Below are 21,551 nucleotides of genomic sequence, written 5' to 3'. Positions count from 1 at the left end.
CATGGCGCTGTAGGGCTTCAGGACTTGATCTGACAAGTCCACCCCTCCCATGTACCTATTGTAGTCCAGGATGCAGTCTGGTTTGGGGGCATCTGTACTGGTACCTCGTATGGGTACTGGTGTGGCCATGTATTGTTGTCAACACAAGGACATCTCTCTTGTACTTGACACACAATATGTTGCTGCTAGAATGTGCCCTGCTCTCACCCCTTCTGAGTGTTTGCCCAAGCAGAGTCTTAGGGAGGCCTCTCAGATTTCTTCTAGCAGTGCCGCATGCCAAGGGTAGTACTTCTGGAAGCGAGGCACTTGAAGAGTGAGACGCTGGTATAAAAATTATCCAGGTAAAGGTGGTAACCCTGGTCCAGCAGTGGATGCACCAAATCCCACACAATTTTTGCATTAACTCCCAGTAAGGGGGGCATTCTGGGGGCTGAATACTGGTGTCCTTACCTTCATATATCCTAAATTTGTACGTATACCATGATGCACTCTCGCACAGCTTATACATCTTCACGCCATACCTTGCCCTCTTACTCGGCAGGTACTGGCGGAATTGAAGCCTCCCTTTAAAATGTACCAAGGACTTATCAATAGAAATTCAATTCTCGGGGGTGAATGCTTGGGAAAACCAGGCACTGAAATGGTCTAATAGGGTCTCCGTTTATACAAACGGTCAAAACTGGGGTCATCTCGGGGTGGGCACGGCTCATTATCAGTATAATGTAAGAAGTGAAGTATTGCCTCATTTTTTTATTTTTTTTTTAGGTTCCAGTTCAGTTCCAAAGTTGCTTTGAGGGGCCCATATATTAGAAACCCCCTACCAAAAACCCCATTTTAGAAACTAGACCCCTCAAAATATTCACAACAGCATATAGAAAGTTTATTAACCCTTTAGGTGTTTCACAGGAATTTAGAGCAAAGTAGAGGATTTTGAGGCCGCCTTTTTTATTAGGCACCATGTCCGGTTTGAAGAGGTCTTGTGATGCCAAAACAGTGGAAGCCCCCCCAAAAGTGACCCTATTTTGGAAACTCGACATCTTGAGGAATTCATTGTAGTTTTCATGGGGTGCATGCAACTTTTTGATCAGTTTTTATTCTATTTTTAAGAGGCGTGGTGACTAAAAAACAGCAATTCTACTATTGTTTCTTGTTCTATTTTTTGTGTACAGCGTTCACTGTGCGCTATAAATGACATTCACTTTATTCTGCGGGGCGATACGATTACGGCGATACTATATGTTTATAGTTTTTTTTATGTCTTATGGCGTTTGCACAATAAAATACTTTTTGTAAAAAATCATTTACTTTTTGTATTGCCTTATTCTAAGAGCCAGAACGTTTTTATTTTTCCATCAAGAAAGCCGTGCGAGGACTTTTTTTTTTGCGTAACGAACTGTAGTTTCAATCAGTACCATTTTTAGGTACATGCAACTTTTTGATCTCTTTTTATTCCATTTTTTGGGAGGTGAAGTGACCAAACAATTGTGATTCTGGTATGGTTTATTATTATTTTCTTTTATGGCGTTCACCGCGCGGGATAGATAACTAATTTTGTAGTTCAGGCCGTTACGGATGCGGCGATACCAATTATGTATGGTTTATTTGTTTATTTCTTTTTATTAATAATAAAGGACTGATAAGGGAAAAAGGGGGATTTTTACTTTTATTACTTTTAAAACTTTTATTTTCTTATTTTTACTTTTATTTACTTTATTACTTTGTCCCACTAGGAGACTTGAGGGCAGGAGGCCCTGATCGCAATTCTAATGCGTAGTGCAGTGTATTCGAGCTGTCAGCTACTCGCTGACAGTAAGCATAGTGGGTCCTGACTTTGTAGATGGCATAGCCGGACACCATTGTTAGGCGTCTGGTTGCCATAGCAACCATCGCTGCCCGCTTGTGGTTTAACCCCTAAGAAGCCGCAGTCGCTATTGAACGCGGCTTTTCAGGGGCTAATCAGCGGGGACACAGCGATCGGTCCCCGCTATAGGAGCTGCGGTAACTGCTGAATGAGACAGCAGCTGTCACAGCTCCTGTATGTGTCGGGAAGACGGCCGAAATGGCCTTTCCTCCTGTGACGTACTGTTCCGTCATGGAGCGCGAACGCCATGGTTACCATGACGGAATAGTACGTCACTGAGCGCGATGGGGTTAATGGCATAATCCTGTGTTATCTGCCTCCAGCTGTATAATATAGGTGTTACCTTTCATTGTAAGGCTTCGTTCACATCTGTGTCAGGGCTCCGTTCATGGGTTCCGCCGGACTTTTCCGTCAGGAGAACCCATGAACAGAATCTAAACTGAAACAAACAGAATGTCACGTAGCGGGTTTGTGGACCCACTAGGCCGTACCGCCTTAGCGGGGAGGCAGCTGGCCAAACAACAGGGAACCCCAGCAATAGAATGTCCCGCACAAGGGTACCTGGATAGTCCAGACAGTGGCCGCAGCTCTGGCACAGAAGGAGATGGGTGCAGCCGGTAATGCCAAACGTGGTGGATGACACAGGTGCGGCAGGTTGCGCCAGACGTGGCAAATTCCTCCAGACATGGCAGATGACACAGGTCGTGGCAGATGACACAGGACATGGCGGATGGCACAGATGCCGCAGGTTGCACCAGACGTGAATTCCTCCGGACGTGGCAGATGACACAGGACGTGACACGACTCCGACACTAATGGGCACAGGAACAAGAACAGCACGGGATACAGGAATAGGTAACAACTGGAACGGGAAACACTAAGGGACCATTTGCAAGACAGACTTGGGATAACTAAGAACGCTTAGGCAAGGATCAGAATGGCTGGGGCCTTCTTATAGACCAGGAAATCATGGGCCGTTAATGATGATGATTTCCTGATGTGCGCGCGCTGGCCCTTTAAAACCTGGCACGAGCATGCGCGCGCACCCTACGGGACACAGCAGAAAGGAGCGTAAGTGAGCGCTGGCGTCTCCTAGGAAGGAGTTGGGGACCAGCGATCACGGATCCATGGCTGCGGGTGTCGGGAGGTGAGTAAACCTGGCGGCCCGTGGCCATGGACGCTACACAGAAACTATAGGTTTCCGGTTGCATCACCAATGATTTCAATGGTGACGGATCGGAAAAAAATGATCTGACCTGACATAGGCAGACCATCTACTTATTTCTTAAAAACTAAAAACTATTGTACATGAAAAAACGATACAAAAAAAATCATAGCTGATACCTTCACAAATAATGCACCTATGCTTGCATCATCTCTTTATAAATATTCCCCATTATCATTAGATGCCTTTAAGTAGCCAAACTAGTGAGCGTGTTAAATAACCTATAAATAGTAAAACTGCCCTTCCTTATGCTAACAGATGGGGGGCTGTGCCAGTGTGTGGACGAGTGGGGGAAGTAAAAGTGCCGAGTGGCCAGTGTTGTTTCTTTTGTTCATAAGACTATAAGCAGATGACTGTGAATGCTCCCTGACAGACATAGTGATGTTACTCTCATCCGTTAGTTGTAGAGTTCAACTTTGGATGGCTTGATGCAGTTGTGTAACAGTCCCACTTCATAGGCTATGAATGGTGACCTTGTCTGACATGTGCCCTTTTCCATTCAGTGGAATGGGAAATTGACTCAAATTGTGCAAAATTTGCATTATGCAAATTGGTTTGCTCAATCTGCCTGGTCCTGATGGCATAGCTGAAATGACCCTGTAACCCTAGCCTTAGAGAATCCAATATTTCATTTTTGCTGTTTTATTTCTAGGTGCTAAGCATACTTTATAAAGAAAATTAAACTTCGAATAAGTCAATATTTCCATATTTCGCTAATGAACCAGGAATATAACATTGTTTTATTTATTATGATCCACAGTGTAATTGTCATTTTATAAATGAATATGACCGTCAGAGCCTTTTTACTTGGCCTTTCAAACTGAAGCATACTGTATCAGCCTTCTGCTTTAATCCTGCCCTTGTCATGTAGTGTAAAGTCAGTAGTTCAGAAACTCTTACAGAATGTCATTTCTGACACAGAAGCTCGTAGCACATCCCGCAGCCTTGTCCAGTCTGTCCCTGTTAGTGCACGATAGTAAGAATTACATTCTTCATGCTCCATTACGTTATTTCTAAGTGCATCACTGTTACCTGGTGAGTGGAGGACTTGATATTTCCCCGGCATCCTTTCTATCACCATATGGTAGTGCTGCTAAGGCAGTCTAGTAGCGTAATTCCTTCAGTTTTCCGTATATTCATGTAAACTTGTTCTTTTTGTTGTAATAGAGATAGAGCCCATCCCATTAATTGCTATTTGCTAAAAGGATGGAGCCCATTTGTATTATTTTATTCCATACTATATGGCATTACTAGTGACACAACTGGAACAACAGCCACATAAAAGCCACACACGTTTGGAGGGTGAATACAAAAACTCACTTTATTTTTGGCATGCTTAAAAAATAGGGTTAAATATAGGATTGTGCATGCTGTTATTGGCCAAATATATACATTAACTGTAAGGGGGTTGGGAAAATGTTACAACAGGGTTTTCACATAGCATAAAAAGGCAACACACACAGTTTTTATGTATGCCAAGTCACCTACTTGTTAACTAAGTACATCGAGGAAGTTTTATCAATGTAGTTGTTCCTCGATTCCGGCCAGTGATGCTTTTTATATTCACTGGTTTTATTAAATGTTTGCGCCAAAAATAACATTGTTTTGCGACACCTCGGATCTCATACTTATGAATATGGCCGTGGATTTGTCGAGTCGTGAAATGTGCCAGATTGATCACTGGTGTGCGCCAGTTGTGTGGTGCAAAATACTGGTCTAAAGTATACCACCCAATAGGTGGTGAAAGAATGGTAAAGGAGTCTAAAATGTGCCACGATGCATCAAATCTATCAAACAGTGTATGTGTCATTGAAAAATGTGGCGCATCTACTGCCTACATCTCTAGCTTTAGGCGACTTATTTTCAAGCCATTATTAATAAATCTGCCCCACTGACTTGAACTGCAAAGAGTAAAAAAGGGGGTGCCATCTATTTTTGAATGTCTAACTAAGAATATATCTGCCTAGTGACTAGTGGAAATCCTGCTACATAAATCCAATCATCCAATCATTCCTTTCATATTTTCCACTAAAGACAACTTCGTTTAAGTTTGTTAATGTCATCTATAAAATGTGCAAAATAATTCCTCGTAAAGAGATTTTCTCCTAAATTGGAAAAAAGATAGGGGGGGGGGGAGAGATTTACTAATACTGTCTTAAATTTAAACAGTGAAGAATTAGATTAGATCAGGGTCTCAAACTCGGCCGGGTAAGTGGGCCACATATAGAAAAAAATGTGAAGCTAACTGCATTACTTTCCAATTTGATACAATACAAAATTATTGTTAATCAATTCATTATTTGAACTACTATAACACGATTACATTACTATAATACTACATTACTATAACAATACTACATTACTATAACAATACTACATTACTATATAAATACTACATTACTATAACAATACTACATTACTATATAAATACTACATTACTATAACAATACCACATTACTCTAATACTACATTACTATAATACTACATTACTATAACAATACTACATTACTATAACAATACTACATTACTATAATAACACTACATTACTATAACAATACTACATTACTATAACAATACTACATTACTATAACAATACTACATTACTATAATAACACTACATTACTATATAAATACTACATTACTATAACAATACTACATTACTATATAAATACTACATTACTATAATAATACTACATTACTATATAAATACTACATTACTATAACAATACTACATTACTATATAAATACTACATTACTATAATAACACTACATTACTATAACAATACTACATTACTATAACAATACTACATTACTATAATAACACTACATTACTATAACAATACTACATTACTATAATAACACTACATTACTATAATAATACTATATTACTATAAAATAATACTACATTACTATAATATTAATAATACATTACTATTACAATACTATATTACTATTATAATACTACATTACTATAAAAAATACTACATTACTATAACAATACTACATTACTATAATAATAATAATACTACATTACTATAACAATAGTACATTACTATAATAATAATAATACCACATTACTATAATAATACTACATTACTATAATAACACTACATTACTATAACAATACTACATTACTATATAAATACTACATTACTATAACAATACTACATTACTATATAAACACTACATTACTATAACAATACTACATTACTATAACAATACTACATTACTATAATAACACTACATTACTATAACAATACTACATTAATATAACAATACTACATTAATATAACAATACTACATTACTATAATAACACTACATTACTATAACAATACTACATTACTATATAAATACTACATTACTATAACAATACTACATTACTATAACAATACTACATTACTATATAAATACTACATTACTATATAAATACTACATTACTATAACAATACTACATTACTATAACAATACTACATTACTATAACAATACTACATTAATATAACAATACTACATTACTATAACAATACTACATTACTATAACAATACTACATTACTATAACAATACCACATTACTATAACAATACTACATTACTATAATAATACTATATTACTATAAAATAATACTACATTACTATAATATTAATAATACATTACTATTACAATACTATATTACTATTATAATACTACATTACTATAAAAAATACTACATTACTATAACAATACTACATTACTATAATAATAATAATACTACATTACTATAACAATAGTACATTACTATAATAATAATAATACCACATTACTATAACAATACTACATTACTATAATAATACTACATTACTATAACAATACCACATCACTATAACAATACTACATTACTATAGATGCTGCCACAGTGCTCTCTGCTGATGCTACAACAGTGCCCTCTGCAGATGCTGCCACAGTGCCTATACTAGCGCTCTGCCCAGGACTCTGGCTCTGGGGAAGCCCAGTCATCGCATTGTCAGGTGATTCCACAGAGTCCCGGAGCAGAGCTTATACTAACGACTCTGTGTCTCACGGGCCGCAGATGACAGCCTCAGGGGCCTCGTGCTTGAGACCCCTGGATAAGATGCACCGAATTCATCACAGTGGCTCATGCTGGAAGATAGATTTGGCGCACATTGAGACATTTCTGTCTAACATTATACCACCTATTGGTTAGCTTACATTAAAGCACTTTTTTTGCGCCACAATTTTTGCGTAATGAGGCGCAACACAAATGATCACGTCATATTTCCTGCTAAGCCACGTCCCCTTGTTAGCCAAGTTCCAAACATCTGGTCTTATTGATGCATTTCATTGATAAATGTGTCTGAAATGATTTTGCGCCAAAAAGATGCAACTTATGTCACCCGTATTCACGGATCCGCAAAAAAACTCCTGAGATTGTCAGAGGCTTCCCCAGTGCCCCGGAGCAGAGCCTATACTAGCGCTCTGCCCGGGACTCCAGCTCTGGGGAAGCCCTAGACATCGCTGTCCATATATGGACAGCGATGTCAGGGGATTCCACAGAGTCCTGGTGCAGAGCCTATGCTAGCGTTCTCTCCTGGGACCGGCTCTGGGGAAGCCCCAGACAACGCTGTCCATATATGGACAGCGATGTCAGGAGATTCCACAGTGTCCCGGAGCAGAGCCTCTACTAGCGCTCTGTCCAGGACTCCGGCTCTGGGGAAGCCCCAGGCATCGCGTGTCCATATATGGACAGCAATGTCAGGGGATTCCACAGAGTCCTGGAGCAGAGCCTATAGTAGCGCTCTGCCCGGGACTCCGGCTCTGGGGAAACCCAGTCATCGCGTGTCCATATATAGACAGTGATGTCAGGGGATTCCACAGAGTAACGGAGCAGAGCTTATACTAGCGACTCTGTGTCCCGCGGGCCACAGATGACAGCTTCAGGGGTTGCGTGCCAAAGACCCCTGGATAAGATGCACCAAATTAATCACAGTGGCTCATGCTGGATGATAAATTTGGTGCACATTTAGACATTTCTGTCTAACTTTATAACACCTTTTGGTTAGCTTACATTATAGCAATTTTTTTGTGCCACAATTTTTGCGCAATGTGGCGCAACACAAATCACGTCTTTTTTCCTGCTAAGCCACGTCCCCTTGTTGACCAAGTTACAAACATCTGTTCTTTTTGATGCATTTCATTGATAAATGTGTCTGAAATGATTTGCGCCAAAAAGACGCAACTTATGTCACTCGTATTCACGGATCCGCAAAAACCTCCTGACATTGTCACAGGATCTCTCTGGCACCATTTTTTTTATTGCATTTTTGCCATTTCCAGCAGGCTCTTCTGTGTGGTGCAGGCCTCAGAACTTTGCTGAATGGTGATTTCCCATCGCCTAGCAACTCATCCACAAAACATGGACAGCAAAAGGATAGCACACAGCACAATGGCATCCGTGTGCCGCCAGTGGCTTTCACGTTGCCATAGACTTGAATGGACGCAACCGAGCCACAAACAAGGACAAGAATAGGACCTGCTTTGAGTTTTGTGGCCCGGTCCCACGGCGCTAACACGGATCCGTGAAAAACATGGTAGTGTGCATGGGGCCATAGAAATGAATGGGTCAGTGTGCTATCTGATAAAAAAAATGGATAGCTCACTGCCGAAAATAATGATCATGTGCATATAGCCTAAGTGTATAGGATCTGCCAGGCACAGCTTCGGGGTTAACTCCCATAATTAATCAGTCAGCACCTGAATCTACATCCCCGAGACTGACTCCAGCTTCCACCACTCAGGCTGGCAGGCTTAGGAGTGGGAGAGCCTATCGCAACCTGGCCAGACTCAGCTAGCTCCCGCCCTCGGTCTATTTAAGCTCCTATTTTGATCCTGCTCCATACAGACCCTGGCTTACTGACTACTCTTCTGCTCTTCGTTTGGTACCTCGCACACTCCTGGCTTGACTCGGCTCGTTCACCACTCTGGTTGCTCACGGTGTTGCCGTGGGCAACTGCCCCTTTCCCTTGCTTGTATTCCCTTGTATGTTTGTCGTGCACTTACTGAGCGCAGGGACCGCCGCCCAGTTGTACCCCGTCGCCTAGGGCGGGTCATTGCAAGTAGGCAGGGACAGAGTGGCGGGTAGACTAGGGCTCACTTGTCCGTTTCCCTACCCCCCCGTCATTACATAATCACAAGCCCATACCTAGTCTACCCTGGTTCCTGACACCACTATGGACCCACGTGAGACCCTGGCTCAGCAAATGCAGGGTCTCTCCCTACAGGTCCAGGCCCTGGCTCAGAGGGTCAACCAGCCTGATGCTACCTTGGTAGTTCCCCCTCACCTCACCTCTTGAACCCCACCTCAAGTTGCCCGACCGGTTCTCAGGGGACCGGAGGGCTTTTCTCTCCTTTCGGGAGAGTTGTAGGCTTTACTTTCGTTTAAAGCCTCATTCCTCAGGTTCTGAGAGCCAGCGGGTGGGTATAATTATGTCCCGGCTCCAGGAAGGGCCCCAAGAGTGGGCCTTCTCCTTGGCTCCTGACGCCCCTGAACTTTCCTCCGTTGATTGTTTCTTTTCTGCTCTCGGACTTATTTATGACGAGACTGACAGGACTGCCTTTGCCGAGAGTCAGCTGGTGACCTTACGTCAGGGTAAGAGACCTGTTGAGGAGTATTGTTCTGACTTTAGGAAGTGGTGCGTAGCTTCTCGGTGGAATGACCCGGCCTTAAGGTGCCAGTTTAGGTTGGGTCTGTCGAATGCCCTGAAAGACCTGCTAGTTAGCTATCCCTCTTCTGACTCCCTAGACCAGGTTATGGCTTTAGCGGTACGACTTGACCGACGTCTCAGGGAACGACAACGTGAACGTTTATGTGTTTTCTCCTCCGACTCCCCGATGATGCCTCCCGAAGTTCCGTTGCTTCGTTCCTCCACAAAAGACTCAGAGATACCTATGCAACTTGGGGCCTCCGTGTCCCCCCAACAACGTAGAGAATTCCGCAGCAAGAATGGTCTCTGCTTCTACTGTGGGGATGACAAGCATCAAGTGAACAACTGTCCTAAGCGTAAGAATGCAGCCAGAGAACTTCCGTGCCTAAGTGATCATCGGGGAGGTCACTTGGGCGCACAGGTATTTCCCGTAAATAGGAAACGTACTAAGATCTTGCTTCCCTTTCAGGTCTCTTTTGGTGGTAGGTCTGCTACCGGCAGTGCCTTCGTGGATTCAGGGTCCTCTACTAATATCATGTCTGTGGAATTTGCTATGTCTCTTGCTATACCTCTGATTGATTTGCCTAAACCTGTCCCGGTAGTGGGTATCGACTCCACTCCTCTTGCTAATGGTTATTTTACACAGCATACCCCTGTATTTGAACTCCTTGTTGACTCCATACATTTGGAGCAGTGCTCTGTACTGTTGATGCAGGGATTATCGTACGATTTGGTTCTAGGCCTTCCCTGGTTGCAGTTGCATAATCCCACGTTTGACTGGAATACTGGGGAGCTAACCAAATGGGGTAATGAATGTTTTACGTCATGTTTTTCTGTTAATTCTATTTCTCCCCCTGAGGAGGCGAACACGCTACCCGAGTTTGTTCAGGACTTCGCTGATGTTTTCTCTAAGGAGGCCTCCGAAGTGTTACCTCCTCATAGAGAATATGATTGCGCTATCGAATTGGTACCAGGAGCTAAGCTTCCTAAGGGTAGGATATTTAATCTTTCTTGTCCCGAACGTGAAGCCATGAGAGAGTATATCCAGGAATGCCTGGCCAAGGGTTACATTCATCCCTGTACTTCTCCGGTAGGTGCTGGCTTCTTCTTCGTAGGGAAGAAGGATGGTGGTCTTAGGCCATGCATTGACTACCGTAGCCTGAATAAGGTCACGGTAAGGAACCAGTATCCCCTTCCTTTGATTCCTGATCTCTTCAATCAGGTTCAGGGGGCCCAATGGTTCTCTAAGTTGGATCTACGGGGGGCGTATAACCTTATCCGCATCAAAGAGGGGGATGAGTGGAAGACTGCGTTTAACACGCCCGAAGGCCATTTCGAATACCTCGTCATGCCCTTTGGGTTGTGTAATGCCCCTGCGGTCTTCCAGAATTTCATAAATGAGATTTTGAGAAATTATCTGGGGATATTTCTTGTAGTGCACCTTGATGACATACTGGTGTTTTCCAAGGACTGGTCCTCCCACATTGAGCATGTCAGGAAGGTGCTCCAGGTCCTTCGGGAAAACAAACTGTTTGCCAAAACCGAAAAATGTGTGTTTGGGGTACAGGAAATACCATTTTTGGGTCAAATCCTCACTCCTCATGAATTCCGCATGGACCCCGCCAAGGTTCAGGCTGTGGCGGAATGGGTCCAACCTGCCTCCCTGAAGGCGTTACAGTGTTTTTTGGGGTTCGCTAATTATTACAGGAGATTTATTGCTAACTTCTCGGTCATCGCTAAGCCTCTTACGGACCTCACTCGCAAAGGAGCTGATCTCCTCCACTGGCCTCCTGAGGCTGTCCAGGCTTTTGAGGTCCTTAAGAAGTGCTTTATCTCGGCCCCGGTGCTGGTTCAGCCCAACCAAATGGAGCCATTTATCGTGGAAGTTGACGCATCTGAGGTGGGAGTGGGGGCTGTCTTGTCCCAGGGTACCAGGTCCCTCACCCATCTCCGCCCCTGTGCCTACTTCTCCAGGAAGTTTTCGCCAACTGAGAGTAACTATGATATTGGCAACCGCGAACTCTTAGCCATTAAATGGGCATTTGAAGAGTGGCGCCACTTCCTGGAGGGGGCTAGGCACCAGGTAACGGTCCTTACCGACCACAAGAATCTGGTTTTCCTAGAATCTGCCCGGAGGCTAAACCCGAGACAAGCTCGATGGGCGTTATTTTTTACCAGATTCAATTTTTTGGTTACCTATAGGGCTGGGTCTAAAAATATTAAGGCTGATGCACTGTCGCGTAGCTTCATGGCCAGCCCTCCTTCGGAGGAAGATCCTGCTTGTATTTTGCCTCCAGGTATAATCATTTCCTCGATCGATTCTGATTTAGTCTCTGAAATTGCTGCTGATCAAGGTTCGGCTCGCGGGAACCTTCCTGAGAACAAGCTGTTTGTTCCCCTGCAATTCCGGCTAAGGGTACTTAGGGAAAATCATGACTCCGCACTATCTGGTCATCCAGGCATCCTGGGTACCAAACACCTCATTACTAGAAACTATTGGTGGCCTGGGTTGCCTAAAGACGTTAAGGCCTACGTCGCCGCTTGTGAGGTTTGTGCTAGGTCCAAGACTCCCAGGTCCCGACCAGCGGGCTTACTGCGTTCGTTGCCCATTCCCCAGAGACCTTGGACACATATCTCCATGGATTTTATCACCGATTTGCCTCCATCTCAAGGCAAGTCGGTGGTGTGGGTGGTAGTAGACCGCTTCAGTAAGATGTGCCACTTTGTGCCCCTCAAGAAACTACCCAACGCCAAGACGTTGGATACCTTGTTTGTCAAACACATCCTGCGTCTCCATGGGGTCCCTGTCAATATTGTTTCGGACAGAGGGGTACAATTTGTTTCATTGTTTTGGAGAGCCTTCTGTATGAAGTTGGAGATTGATCTGTCCTTCTCCTCTGCCTTCCATCCTGAAACCAATGGCCAAACTGAGAGGACTAATCAATCTCTAGAACAATATTTAAGGTGTTTTGTCTCTGACTGTCAATATGATTGGGTCTCATTCATTCCCCTCGCCGAATTTTCCCTTAATAACCGGGTCAGTAACTCGTCAGGGGTCTCCCCCTTTTTCTGTAATTTTGGGTTTAATCCACGGTTCTCCTCCGTTTCACCTGGTAGTTCCAACAATCCCGAGGTAGAGGTCGTTCATCGGGAACTGTGCACAGTCTGGGCCCAGGTTCAGAAGAACCTAGAGGCGTCCCAGAGCGTACAAAAAACTCAGGCTGATAGAAAACGTTCTGCTAACCCCCTGTTTATGGTCAGGGATCTGATGTGGTTGTCGTCTAGGAACTTGCGTCTCAAGGTTCCGTCCAAGAAGTTTGCTCCTCGGTTTATTGGGCCGTATAAGGTCATTGAGGTCCTCAATCCTGTCTCCTTCCGGCTGGAGTTACCCCCGTCTTTTCGTATACACGACGTGTTTCATGCCTCCCTCCTTAAACGCTGCTCCCCATCCTTGGCTCCCTCGAGGAGACCTCCTGTTCCCGTCCTCAACCCTGAGGGGGTGGAATTCGAGGTGGCCAAGATTGTGGACAGCAAGATGGTCCAAGGCTCCCTCCAGTACCTGGTCCATTGGAGAGGATACGGGCCCGAGGAGAGGACTTGGGTACCCGCCCGGGATGTTCACGCTGGGGTATTGGTCAGGAGGTTCCACCTGCGTTTCCCCAGTAAGCCAGGTCCACTTAGAAAGGGTCCGGTGGCCCCTCATAAAAGGGGGGGTACTGTAAAGGATCTGCCAGGCACAGCTTCGGGGTTAACTCCCATAATTAATCAGTCAGCACCTGAATCTACATCCCTGAGACTGACTCCAGCTTCCACCACTCAGGCTGGCAGGCTTAGGAGTGGGAGAGCCTATCGCAACCTGGCCAGACTCAGCTAGCTCCCGCCCTCGGTCTATTTAAGCCTGCCCTTCCTGTCCCTCGGTGCTTGTGATTCTTTTCGTGTGGTTTCCTGGCCCAGCTACAGCTCCTTCTATTTTGATCCTGCTCCATACAGACCCTGGCTTACTGACTACTCTTCTGCTCTTCGTTTGGTACCTCGCACACTCCTGGCTTGACTTGGCTCGTTCACCGCTCTGGTTGCTCACGGTGTTGCCGTGGGCAACTGCCCCTTTCCCTTGCTTGTATTCCCTTGTATGTTTGTCGTGTTTGTCGTGCACTTACTGAGCGCAGGGACCGCCGCCCAGTTGTACCCCGTCGCCTAGGGCGGGTCATTGCAAGTAGGCAGGGACAGAGTGGCGGGTAGACTAGGGCTCACTTGTCCGTTTCCCTACCCCCCGTCATTACACTAAGTCCCTGAATTAATATCTATTTCTGGAAATATTGAGTGCTGACCAATACGGCTGCCATTACAGTGTAGTATAGTTCTACCAATTAATCAGACAATTAATTGACATGTCATAAAAGGTTGAAAAGGTCTAATGCATCCTGAAAAATATTTACAATATTTATTCTAACTTGCAAAATGAGATCATCCATATATCAAGTTTTATCAATGAGTCCTACCTTAAGCAGCAGGTTTATGCATGTGATGGGAAAAAAGAATGTGAGCAGTACTTATGCACTTTAGTAAATGAGCTTTCCTGCCAGGTCACACTTTGCCAACAAGCCGGCAGACTCGTTTCAATCAAGGCCGGGCTTATAAAACAATGTGGGGATGAGATGTGATTGGAAGAGAACAAGTGTTATGACAAAAACACCTCCTTATTTATGCGATTTTATCAGAGCGATCCGTGAGTACAGCATAAACTGTCAGGTAATTTGACATGTTGAATTGTTATAGGTGAAGATTATGCTAAAATACTGAATGTTCTTGAATGCTGGAAGGATGTTTTTTCTCTCTTTTTGTACTGAATTCCCATCATTAACAAAAGCTGTCTCGACTCTCTCTGCGAAGATCAGGATACATTCTGCTTACATCTCTACCTGTGTGATGATAACATCATATAAGTAGTGTGATAAATCGTAATACCTCTGTAAACAGTCTGTCAATTACTTCTCCAAAAATGGTTATTTGAGGAAGATATAACTTAAGTGTGTATTCTGATAGCTGACGTCTCTGTTATTAGACTAAAAAACTGATGGAAGTAACCCTCCGCAGGGAGGACAGCCTAAAAGTACTCCTGACAGAGGTGTTAAAAAAACCTGTCAATCAACAATTTCATTACCTCAAACAAAACAGATGACAAGTCCAATACCACAGCATAGCATATTCACCTAATGAAGTGACTGAGATCAAAATGGTAATGATGTCATTAAAATAGCTGAAATACCACTCCATGCTTATATAAACTACACTCGCTACAGTAAAGCTCTGATAATCCATAACCCCCAGGGCTAGAAGAATTTCCAGATGACTGGTCATTTTAACATCCATTTTAACGTTTAACACAGTTTTACTTCTAGGGCCCAGATCATTTCTAGTCCAAATGAGCTTCAATGTATTCCAAGATTTTTTTCTCATAGATTCCATGAGAACCTGCAAGAAGTAATTTTTTTTTTTATCGTATGCCATATTACGGTGGTATGCTCCCCTAAAAGCATTACTTTACATAGGAGAACGCAATACCTTACAGAGGCACTATACAACAGCACAGAGGTTGCCTATGAGTCCTTAATACATGCATTGCTGTGTGCATGAGTCATTGGTACATATGGCTATATAATGGCTCCATGTAGGAATAGTATACTTAGCGCCAAGGTCGAGATTGGATACTTTCCTGTGGGATAAGGAAAGCATTTTTATTGCCACGAGCCCTTAAATCAAAGGGATTTTCCAGGAGTTAAAAAAATTAGACTGACAGTAGAAAATGTGATAAAAACAAACCATAACAAATACTCACCCAGCTGGCCCCTACTGTTTACTTAGCTGCAGCGATGACGTGCCATACATTCACATCACCGCCCGCAGTAAATCACTGTATGGCACGAGACTGCTGACATCACCGCATACCCGCGTGTGGACCTGTAGGTGCTCTTTATCCGTCAACATATGAGAATCACTAGGGATATCGCTATATCAGCACTGACTATCCCTACGAGCTTATTTTAAATCAAGTTTTGATCCTTTTCCTGGTTGGGACTATACACTATACCAGCGGCGATTGCGCTACAACACTTACCTCTTTAATCACACAGAGCCTCTTGATTGGTGGTTGCCTGACAACGGTGGACGCTTTGCGAGTGAGGTGCTCGGAGCGGAGAATGCGTTGTCATCATTACGCTCCTGAAGCATCCTGTTGCATAGCGACGTAAGACTTCCGGTCTTCTAACCGGATGTCGGCAACATATACACACACCCACACATTTTGCAATACCACGCTTTGTGTATTGATTGCTGTTATATACATAACCTGTACGCGATTTGCATTAAGAAGGTCCTGAAGCTCTGATTGGTGAGTGGAACTAGCGCGATTAGTTCTGACACAACTGCTGTATATATGATTATGTTGTAATCACGTAATGTTGCACATTTATTATGCGATACTGTTGTTTATTAGATTTGTATTTGCACTTGCACTTTATGTATCAATGTTTCGATTGTATTTGATACCATACATACACACAATACTTTGTATTTTTTGCACCTTGCACTTTATTTGTATTTTAATCATGTAATTATGTAAATGTTCTTTTGCTCTTTATAAACCGTTATTACTCAGTATGTCACCATGCTTGATAAAGGTCCTATTGTTGGACAGAAACGTCGCTGTTTGTTGGCTGAATAAACCACTTATTTTTCACATTTTGGAGTGCTGCAAGATTTCTATTTTTATATATATATATATATATATATATATATATATATATATATATATATATATATATATATATATAAGCTCAGTGTAGAGTAGCCAGGTATTCTGCTACTCCAGCCAAAATTTACATAACTGACTATATCTTGCAAAATGCAAATGTCAGTACTTAATAAATCATACTATTTAAAGCCATATTTGATTAATGTGGTAGTATAGATTTACCTTTTACACAATAGTGGGTAAATATACACTACACATTCGTTTACGAGAAAGGTTTTCTGTAAAGTCCTCTAATATTATTGTTTCTGAACTTTATAGCAGGACTAGGAAGCAAAAAAAACAAAAAGTAATGACATTAAAAATCACCAATTTTTGTATTTTATAAAAATGTTAAATCAAACGTAACTATATGCCACATGAGACCTTTCAATAAGGACTTCTAGATGCGACCTTATGATATCCCTCTGCCAGTCCGTTTAGGGCAGGGGTGGGAAATATTTTTTTTTTTGCCAAGGGCCATTTGGCTAATTATAACATCATTCGTGGCCATACAAAATTATCAACTTAAAAATTAGCCTGCTATAAATGGTCAAGCATTTAATTAACTCACCCCTAATGCGATGGCTGGAACTGCTTCTCTTTGGTGAGGCGCGTGATGTTCGCTGGTATTGATGATGCGTCAGTCTGGAGCAGTCGACTCTTTGCAATAGTAAGTTTTGAAAAGAACTCGCAGCAGTAAGTTGTTCCGACTTACTTACTTAAAGGGGTTTTCCCATCAGAGATATTTATGACATATCCATATCCATGTCAGATAGATGTGGGTCCCACCTCTGGGACCCGCACCTATCTCTAGAACGGGGCCCCCTAAACACCATTCTACCTCTCTTGTGTTCCGGCTGATTTCGGACCATGAAGAAGAAAACATAGTAGTGAATGGCACTTATGGAAGCAGCGTAGCATGCGAGCTACGCTGTTTCCGTAAAAACTATTCAGTTCTATGGGACTTACGGAAACAGCCTAGCTCAGTGAACTACGCTGTTTTCTTCTTCGTGGTCGAAAATCACACGAGTCAGCCGGAGCACAAAGAGGTAGAACAGGGTTTAGGGGGCCCCGTTCTAGAGATAATTGCGGGTCCCAGAGGTGGGACCCGCATCTATCTAGCATGTATGACATATCCTGTGGATATATCATTAATGTCCTTGATGGAAAAAAAAACCTTTAAGTCGCCTGACCTCATTTCAATCTTTTAGGACAGGTCCTATCCTATGTCTACACTACAGCTAAATTTCTACATTTAGGCCTCAGCTAAGTTTCTAAATTTTAGGCCAGGAGCAGGAGGAGGGCAGATGGAGCCAAGTACTGTCATTCACGGCGGTCTGAGTGAAGAGGTCAGTGCGTGCCAGTTCAGGAGTGGATCAGTCCAGTCACCTGACCTCACGTCACTGACACAGGTCAGGTGACCAGAATATTCCAGTCTTGGGCCGGCACGCATCGACCTCACTTCGTCCGCCCTTCTCCTGCTCCTAAATGTGAGTGTGTAGGGTGGATGGAGCCAAGGGGGGAATGACACGGTGGTCAGAGTGAGGTCGGAGCATGCTGTGACAGGAGTGGACCAGTCCAGGTCACCTGACCTGTCACCTGATCTCACGTCACTGACTCAGGTAGGTGATGGGAGTGTTCCAGTCCTGGACCGACACGCACTGACCTCACTCAGACCGCCACGCCATACTTGGCTCCGTCCGCCCTTCTTCTGCTCCTAAATGTGAGTGAGTAGGGAGGACAGTGCCAAGTAGCAAATAACGCGGCAGCAGCACGGCCTGAGTGAGGTTGGGTCGGACAAAATGATCTCGCCGGACGGACATTCCCCACCCCTGGTTTAGAGGGACTCGGTGCATACGCTCACTTTTGGAAGTGTGTCAGGTTTTATTACGGCATCTAGTAGATGTCTTTATATAAATGTGGTCTGTCACATGACAGATCCTCTTTAATCATTTTGCCACATTTTAAGGCTTTTCTTTTTTTTTAGCCTATTTTGACACTTCTCAAATGAAAAAAATGTAACTAGTTAGTTTAAGGTGAAAAAATGAGCAGTGTTTGAGAGATGGAAATAACAACGAGTTATGAAAATTTGGTGAAATGAGTGAAGCGTAACTTACCGTACTTTCTCTCGATCTACGTATTGCATGTATATAGTTTGTCTTTTTCTGAGCACTTACTGACAAATTCTATGTTTAAACATATTTAACAGAAGTGCATTGCTTACCTTTATTATGTTGTTTTTTTTTTTATTACATACATGCATGTGTCTGATTATTTTATACCTAGGCCTCTGCTAATAACAAGAAGCATTCAGTGCATCCGTTTAGAAAGAGGTGATTCACTTTACGAACTGTAAACTCATCCTCATGCTATTATAAATGGAAATGGTGAATTCTTATTTATAGATGGCTGATTTTTTCCTTTACTATTGCCATTTTTCCCTGCCATGGTCACATCACTTACATGAGTCACCACAGCTAGAAATTCTGAAAGACTGAACTTATGACCATATTATTTAGCTAATATACGTTAATATTATATTAAGGAACAATAAAAGGCTTTTATCTTATAGGTCAAAGTTAAAAAAAAACCAAGATGGACATATTTGCAATGTATTCTCTACAATATTCCTCTACACTGATCATGGAACCCGGGCTGGCTGGGGGTTGGGATGACTTAGTTTCTCGTAGCGTATAGTCATTATATCCTTGTTTTAATGGAGTACATGGAGGTTGTGGGGAGTGATGTAACCGTGGGCTTCTGCTTATACATTGGAGCCAATCTGAATAAGCAGAGCTGCCGTGTACAGTGGTAAAGAGACAGATGCAAGGAACGAGCAGAAGAAATGGCAGAGGAGGTTGATTTCTGACTCTTTTAGCCTACAGTAGACGTTATAGCTAAACTGCAGACACTGATCATAATGCTAGAATTGAGAACTTGCACACACTGTGGAAATAGTTCTACAGAGAGCCGCATCTGAATGGGATTTTATAAATTCCTATTCACTAGAGTAAAACTTTAGGCACCTGTGCTAAATTACAGCAGCTGTAGAAACCCCATAGTGTGCAGGTACCCTATGTAATGGCCGCAGCCGATCCCACTACTACCCATTGCTGTATACTTACCTCTCCTTGGCGTCCTTTGGCTCCTGGCCAATGCCATGTTCCTGCCTCCCACTCTGCTGTTCGCCGCCGTTCTCGTCCTCTGTCTCATGCACTTCCTAGTGCGCGTGATGACTTTCCCTGATTTTAAAGGGCCATCGCCTCAGTTTTTCTAGGATATAAAAGCAACCTCGCTCTGTCCACCATTGCCTGAGCAATTAGGTTCATCCTAGTGTACTAGTGATACCCTGTATTAAACTTTGTTGGATTTCATGCAATTGACCTCAGCTTGTACCTTTTGACTATCCTTTCCCGTCGCTTGCCCTGAACTATTGCTTATGACCCGTGACGAACCTCTGCCGCCTTCCCTGACATTTTACTTTATCTGGCATTGCATACACTCTGCTGTTTCTGTACCCCACCTGTTTACGCCCACTGTCGCCAAGGGAGATAACTTCGGGGGAAGCGACCTGGGGTTCCCCAGCAACAAAGTCCAGACCCTGTAAAGGGGTTAAAGGGTGAATACCTGTGTTTCCCTTAGACTCTACCCGCAGGTTCAGCTCCATGTCAAATCCCCTGGTGATACAGTGTGTTCACACCATCCTCTGCAGGCCCCATGACAGACTCACTATCTATGGGGCCCGTGACACCCTAAAGGCAACCAAGCACCACTGCGACGTTTCCACTTTGAAGCCACTTTCACACGGAATAATTTTGGTCAGTATTTTGCAGTAGTATTTGACAGCCAAAACCAGGTGTGGGTTCAAAACACAGAAGAGGTACGAATATTTCCGTTATAGTTTTTCTTTGTGTAGGTTCTTGCATTAACTGGGCATACATGTGAATGTGAGAAAAGGATTAAAAAATACTTTGTAATGTTGTACACTGTAATTGATATGACGATGTATAATTAAAATATTATAAAACATTGTACTGCAAGATTTTTGCACACTAGCCTGGCAGCTTCAGTTTAATTGTTTAACCACGGATTAACCATAAATAATTTATTTGAAATTGCAGATTGAACAACTGAATTCTGCGTGAGTGACACAGATCTGAGCCCTTAACTTGGCAGGTAAGATGTTTTCTATTAAGCTACATGCAGAAATATGTACATAAACTTAAAGTGGAGTCATGTATTAGTATTCCTAAACTTGTTAGTCAGGTAAGCACAGGACGACAATTAAACAAACAATTTTTAAATGTATCCGGCCCAGCCATCAACTAGTCAACATAGGTCCGGCTTCTGAAACCCCCAGAGAACAGCTAAAGCTTGAGGGAAGATGCAGCTGACAGTATTACAGGCCGGCCTTTCAAATGAATGGGGCCGGGACTGCTCATAGAGGGAGGTCCTAAGTGGGAGTCCCCCTTCTAAGATATCCATATGCCCTAACAGAGTAACCTATGTTTAATATCCTCAGTGAATCAGGCTCATTTGTTTTCTTGAAAATCAATGAAGAAAAGAATCTTTAAAGATTTGGCCATGTAAAGTAAGGGTCCTTTTACATTGCCCAACAAGGGCCATGTAAACGAGCGCGGATGAACGAGACAGCTCGTTGATCTTTGCTCGTTTACGCCTTTCACAAGGAGCTATTATCAGTACTGTATGGGGGCGAGCGCCCATTATAACAATCGTTCGTCCCCGTACATTTCTATCATGTCTGCAGCATGTCCCCCAGTTTATACAGGAAGATGTGCTGCCAACAACGGTAATATTTTCGGTTGCATAAACGATACAATCAGCCGATGAACGCGCTCATTCATCATCTGATCGTTGCCCTGATTACACAGGGCAATGATTGTGAACGCTCGTTTGCCCGATAATTGGCCCGTGTAAAGGCCCTTTAGCAAACTATATATTTATTTATAGCAAATAT

General features: G+C 43.0%; 1 protein-coding gene across 3 annotated transcripts in view; it reads left to right on the top strand.

Moving 5' to 3' along the window:
• Window positions 1-21,551, top strand: part of LINGO1 (leucine rich repeat and Ig domain containing 1) — a 355,709-nt gene that overhangs the window by 65,083 nt on the left and 269,075 nt on the right. For all 3 annotated transcript variants that reach the window (XM_075857774.1, XM_075857775.1, XM_075857773.1), the window contains exon 2: window positions 20,695-20,749. The gene's annotated coding sequence lies outside the window, so the exon portion shown is untranslated. The remainder of the gene's footprint in view (window positions 1-20,694; window positions 20,750-21,551) is intronic.

The sequence above is a fragment of the Rhinoderma darwinii genome, chromosome 3, assembly GCF_050947455.1.
Source record: "Rhinoderma darwinii isolate aRhiDar2 chromosome 3, aRhiDar2.hap1, whole genome shotgun sequence".
NCBI classification, from domain to species: Eukaryota; Metazoa; Chordata; class Amphibia; order Anura; family Rhinodermatidae; genus Rhinoderma; species Rhinoderma darwinii.
This window is presented reverse-complemented; position numbering and strand designations above follow the sequence as displayed.